The sequence below is a fragment of the Bactrocera neohumeralis genome, unplaced genomic scaffold, assembly GCF_024586455.1.
Source record: "Bactrocera neohumeralis isolate Rockhampton unplaced genomic scaffold, APGP_CSIRO_Bneo_wtdbg2-racon-allhic-juicebox.fasta_v2 ctg735, whole genome shotgun sequence".
Taxonomy (NCBI): domain Eukaryota; kingdom Metazoa; phylum Arthropoda; class Insecta; order Diptera; family Tephritidae; genus Bactrocera; species Bactrocera neohumeralis.
The window spans coordinates 80,359-87,405 of NW_026094153.1; positions in this window are offsets into that span (position 1 = coordinate 80,359).

Here is a 7,047-nt window from a genome sequence, read left to right on the forward strand (position 1 = left end):
TAAATCTGGTATTTTGTTGGTGTCCGTTGGCCAGTAAGTTGGTGTTCCGGTAGATATAAACTCACCCGTCTTCCTGAGCTGCCTGGAATAAGTCTCGCCCTTTAGCTGTCGTTAAGAGCGATCCCCAGTAAACATGCTTAGCGTTAAAGTCGCCTCCCATAATAAATTTGTGTGGGTGCATATTGAGAAGTCCTTTATATTCTTCAACGAGGATTTAGTATATCGGCGTTCAATATATTGCAGTAATTTACAAGAATTGATTCATTGCTTTTAATGTAATAATTGTGGTTTGAATATTGTGGGTACTGATTTTTCTATCCTCTTAATGTTTAATGCCATTTTTATGAATAACAGCAGTGCCTCCCTCACACAATTACTAGGGTGGATTGTATGATAGATATCGTAGTTTTTGAAAATTATATGGCTGTGTCTCGTAAAATGAGTTTTGGATATTAGACACTCTTCTTTCTCTTTTTGTGAAATAAATTGTTGCTCTTCTTGGTGCTTTAATAATCTATTTGCATTCTATGTCATAACTCGGAGAGCATCATTCATGCCTTAGATTTTGTTTTATTTTTATTTTTATTTTTTTCGAGGTTATCTAAACGGCTGCACAGATCGATATTGAATTTTTCTTTTTTATTTAACATCTCAAGGATTTGAGTTAGTAGGTCATCCTCTGTAGTTTGCCTGATGACTTTTGCCACAGTTACAGCATTTTGGTTTTCCTGAGTTTGGGTTTTGGCACACGATGGTTCTGTGCTTACCACCGCATTTACCCGCTTTTGACATTTTACCACAGAAGTTCTTGGTTTGTCTAAATGCCTGCCAATGTTTACATTGTGGAATAAGTTTAGAATTCCTAATAGGCTAAATGAGAACAACGTTGTAAAGAATGTGTTTGATTTCTTTTGATGTCATTAGAATCACAAGTAGCTAAAAACATGTTTAAAAGCTCTCGTGTTTTTCCACTTGAATTTATTTACGCCATTCAAAGCATTTCAATATTTTTCTTTTAAATCAGAACAAATAAATATTGTAATAATGTAACATTTATTTAAATAATTACTAGCTGACCCCGCAGCCGTTGTCCTGCGTAAAATTATGTTGATGAAAAAGATGGTTTTCCAACTCGTGAGCACGCCACGTATCTCTGGCCGTGTGAAAAACATAGCATTTCCAAATTTATGCCACACACTATCCGACTATCCTTGTGTCCTGTTGATTGTCATCTCAAATGCAATTTTCACTGTAAACGGAATACGTTTAAACTAAAATCAAGCATTCTGCTCCCTTGTATTCGATAGGTGCGTCACAATTAGTCGGGTTCCATTACACAGCTTCGGCACAAGCAGATTGCGAATATAATAATTTACGGTGTCGTCTTCATTGTCAAGACGACGATCGATCGATTTGTATGAGCGATCAATTTGTATGAGCGCAAGTCTCCCGGAATCTGACTTTGAATTTTTCAGTTTAAGTCAACAACATCAGTATTTTTGGTAGTTAAGGAATCGTAGTTACGATAATTTGGCCAATGTCCGAACATTCGTGATGAGTTCATCTTTCGTGAATTGATAAACTTCAAATGGAATTGATATTAAACCGCCGAAAGTATTAACCGGAATTTACCCATTTCCAATTTTTAGCGAAGACGATGTTTGAAGGCTGATATGTCGAAATGATTATCGCGAAAAGTGTGTGAACTTCATTTGCATTCCAGTGATTAACTTGTTCCAGCAATTGTAATTGCTGGTTTACTTTTCCAAAAATTGCACACACCGTACCATTCTCAATTCCTTGCTTCCTTTGGTGAAGTATAATTGTCTTTTACTGGATTTTTTGAATCCGGAATAATGAAAGCAAACGACAAATTTGAACGATTCAAATAATTGAAAAATAAAGCAAAAAGTTACTTTTGGAAAGTGTCCAATTTTCCGACTTTTTCAAGAAAAGCCCTCAAATATAGTTTTTATTTCTAAACCTTCCCGATCCACAGCGAACAACCTCTGAAACTTTCATTAAGATTGGTTCAGCCGTTCTTTTCTCAATCATTTCATTACTCTCATTGTCAGTGATCAAAAGAAAGTTTTACCTATTTTTATTTGTTTAGTCCGATGGGTGGCCTCATTTCTAAACCATTTCATTCTAAAAATATTTTGTTTTATTTTTTTGGGGTGAGGGGCAATAAGTTAACCGTCATCGAAATAACTTAACGGTGGAAATAGCATGACTTTTGTTAGTTAGAAGGAATTTTGCCAACCCTTAACACTCACTTACCTGCTTTATTATAAAATTTTGCAAGCGCTCATAAATCTTTCTACACCTGGCATGCTTCCGAGAGTATACAATATAATTACCCCGATTTGGAAGGGCCAGCTGATCAAAATTTGGATTATTCTGAATTTAATAATTATTGGAATTGGCGGAACTTAAAAAATAAAATTAAATGTGAAAGTACTTTTAATAAATTAATTGTTATAATCTAGTAATTAACTTGTTTTATTTAAAATAATACGAAAATTCTTATCGTTTTTTTGTCAGTTAATAACCGCTTTGTTTATCAATAAATTACCTTCGATTTAATAATTTTGTAATTTCAATGTAATCTACATATATATAAAACCAAGACGGGTTTGTTCGAACACTTATAACTCGAGATCTGCTAAACCAATTTTCATGGTTATTGATTCGTTGGATTTGTCTCCGCCCCGAATAGCAGAATACATATTAAAAACAATGAAAACTCGATATGTGTAATGAATACTTAATCTTCTTATATATACTTTTTTTCATACAAATTTTATTAAATTTTTGTTTGTTTTGTTTTTTAATATTTTGATTTGTAAATTATTTGAATCGTTCAATTTCGGTCGCTTGATTTTTTATTCCGGCTATTTAAGAGAAAAATTTTTGAAAATTATTCAGTTAAAACTTTATGTGTGTTGCAGATTGAAATTTTTACGAAGTCACAAATATCGGTCGGCATTCTTTTTGCCATCAAGCCCAAGCAAGGCAAGGCAAGAAGTACACCCAAAATGCGATGACATACGTGAGGAGTTATGGATCGCGGTCATTCAGCAATCGAGCGTCACGATACCAGCGCACGACTTTTCAAACAACAGTTACGATGTTTCATGGACTTTATCTTGGAGTAATGTAGGTATATGTGGTGCTGTAAGCTGCTAGATGTACTATGCTGAGTAACAACAGAGAGGTTTATCGCACGTACACATTCTTCTTTGGATTGTGGAAAGATTCAGAATTATAAGAAGTGATGAAAACCAATATGGTACATGGACCTTGCGGACACCACAATCCCACTTCGGTTTGTATGTCTGACAATAAATGCACGAAACACTATCCACGTGCTTTTCTTTCGGAAACACAAACTAGAAATGATGGATACCCAATGTATCAGCGTCGCTCACCAGATGACAATGGCAGAACATTAAGCATTCAATTTAGAGACGTGAATATCGACGCTAACAACGCATCGAAGTCGACAACATATGGATCGTACCATATTCGCCACTGTTGTCTAATTTACATTCAAAAGTCATGTCAATGTTGCGTATTGCAGTTTGGTGTAATCGATAAAATACGTTTGTAAATACGTCACCAAAGGAAGCAACATGGCGGTTACTGGTCTTGAACGATACGGTCGATACGTGAACTGCAATAAAACGCTTTGTATGATATTTACTTTAGCGATTCATGAATGTTTTCTGACTGTTGTGAGTCTCGCAGTTAATTTGGAGAATGACCAAATAGTCTATTTCAACACAGAGAATACAGTACAGACAGGAGAAACACCCTCAGCAAAAAAATTAGCATTTATGAGTTTTTTCTCAACTTTCGTCAGTGAACCGTTTGCCAGAACTTGCTCTATTCGGAAATACCTTGATATTATACATACAATTACAATTTCAATTGCTGGAACATGATAATCACTGGAATGAAGTTCGCATACTTTTCGCGATGATCAGCCTTCAAATTCGCGTCAGTTATGGGATACGACCAAAAATTACAATGCCGAAGGCAGTTTACATCGTATACGCTAAGAATTGGAAATGGGTCAATACCGGTTGATACTTCCGGTGGTTTGATATCAATTCCATATGCCGTTTATCATATCACGAATGATGGGCTCATCAGGAATGTTTCCTTAAATGCATGCGGAATTTTAGCTGGCAAAAATACCGATGTTAATGACCTAAATTAGAAGATTCAAAGTCAAATTCTTGACAATGAGACGAAGCACTGTGAATTATCCAGTGGAATTTCTAAATAAATTCTTTGGAGAGGCTTGGTATGCCACCGCATCATTTGCGTCTCAAAGTTGGATCTGTCGTTATTATGTTTCGCAATATGATTGTGACGCACCTATCAAATACATGGGGCAGAATGCTTGATTCTACAGATTTCTTTTGAGTTCAAACGTATTCCGTTTCGAGGGAAAATCGCATTTGAAATGACAATCGACAGGACACAAGGATAGCCGCATAGTGTGTGGCATAAATTTGGAAATGCTATAATTTTCACACGTCCAGATATACGTGGCGTGCTCACGAGTTGGAAAACCATCTTTTCTGTACACCGGAACAGAAACCAAAAATTGTTGTTTATCAAGCTGCGTTACATTGAAAAAAATGTAGAAAAATCTCAAATAAATGATAATCAACACAATATGAATTTTTGTCTTTTCAATTCAAAAGACATAATTTCGCGCAGGACAACGGCTGCGGGGTCAGCTAGTATGATATAATTATAAATTTTACGCATTGCCATTTAGCTAAGTCCGCTATTCAGCTCATAATTATATGTATTATTCAAAATCGAGTTATACTGTGCAATCTAACTTATTCTAATTAATACTTAATATTCATATTAATTGCTTTATGATTTTTTTTTTTTTGTTTCAGTCCCTACTTTTGTGAAACATTTCTACGAGACTTGGAATCATCATCTGAACTAAGAGACTATATACGAATGTATTTAGGTAAATATAGTTTTATTTTAAACTATATTCAACAATAAATTTTTAAAATTCTAAATTCTGGTCATCACTTATATCTTGAAGCACATTTTGCGTAAATGTTCCTTACTTGAATTTTATTTTGAAGCAACTTTATTGTAAAATCGTGCAATTTGAAAATACAAATATGAATATATAGAAAACTCGTCGAACTCATTGCGTTTTTTCCTTTTCAAAATCCAATCTATTACAATGTTAAATAAATTAACTTTCTAGGTGAAAATAAAGAGTATAGGGACTTTGGGAAGCAGTTTCTCGAATGAGAAATATAAAAATTTGAACTGCTTTTACCAACTTATGATGAGTAAGTATTGTAACAATTTATACAAATCATTATGGGGAAATAGAGCGCTGCCATATGATAATAGGCAAATATGAGCAATTCGCTGAATTTCTCTATTTCGATATAATTCCTCTTTCTTTATTTAACAAATGTGTCTGTTGAGCTACCAAGCTTTTTTGATAGCTTCGAATCGCGATATAAAACAACGACGATATATATTTACAAAATATTTATTAATATAAATATATATAATACAACGAATAGAAAGTTACGTGGCTGGTGGTTTACCAGGTGAAATGCCCTTGCGCCTGCACTTAGCGAATATAAGAAACGAACTACAAAATAATGCGTGTGCAGGTATCGAATGTAAAAAGGCGAACTATAAATGATGTTCTTGCAAAGCCAAATAAATTGTTCTTACATGTATGTATGTATAAATATATTAAAGTCTTATATATAAAAATGAAACCCTTTTCGTTGTCACGGCATCACGCGTGAATGGCTGAACCGATTTGGCTGATTTTTTTTTGTTGTATTTGTTATTATTAGGAGAAGGTTCTTATGTAAGAAAAAATTATGAAAATTGCCGGAAAACCCCTAAAAACAGCCCTTTTCTTTTTCCCAAACAAACGTTTTATTTTGTATGTACATATGTATATACATATGTACATATGTAAGTAAAAATGATGATGTTTGTTTGTTAGTAACGCTAACGCTCGAGAACGGCGGAACCAATCTTCATGAAATCGGTAATTTTTCGTTGTGGATCTGGAAAAGGTTAGATATAAAAAAAAACCATATACTTTTTATAAAGAAAAGTCGAAAAATTGGAAATTTCCAAAAAGTGACTTTTCATACAATTCTTTTTTGTTTTGTTTTTTAATATTTTGATTTGTAAATTATTTGAATCGTTCAATTTCGGTCGCTTGCTTTTTTATTCCGGCTATTTAAAAGAAAAATTATTGAAAATTATACATTGAAAACTTTACGTGTGTTTTACACAAAGAGGTCAATTGCAAATTGAACTTTGTTACAAAGCCACGAAGAGGTCGCCCTAATATCGGTCGGCGTTCTTTTTGCCATCAACGTATGGCAGTCCAAGGCAAGGCAAGAAGTACTCCCAAAATGCGATGACATTCGTGCGGAATTATGGATCGTGGTCAATCAGGAAGCGATCGTCACGATATCACAGCACGACTTCTCAAACAACAGCTATACGATGTTTGATGGACTTTATCTTGAAGCAATGTATGGTATATATGGTGCTGCTAGATGCTGGATGTATTCTGTTGAGTAGCAAAAAAGAGGTTTGCCGCACGCACACATTCTTCTTCGGTTGGGGATGGTGGTTAAACTAGATCAAATTGATAAAATTATTTCTGCGGAAATTCCTGATCCAGAGATAGATCCAGAATTATACGAAGTGGTGAAAGCCAATATGGTTGATATACCTTGCGGACATTACAATCCCACTTCGGTTTATATGCAATAAATGCACGAAACACTATCCACGTGCTTTTCTTTCGGAAACACAAACTAGAAATGATGGATATCCAATGTATCAGCGTCGCTCACCAGATGACAATGGCAGAACATTTAGCATTCAATTTAGAGGCGTGAATATCGAAGTTAACAGCACATCGAAGTCGACAACATATGGATCGTACCATATTCGCCACTGTTGTCTAATTCACATTCAAAAGTCATGTCAATGTTGCATATTGCA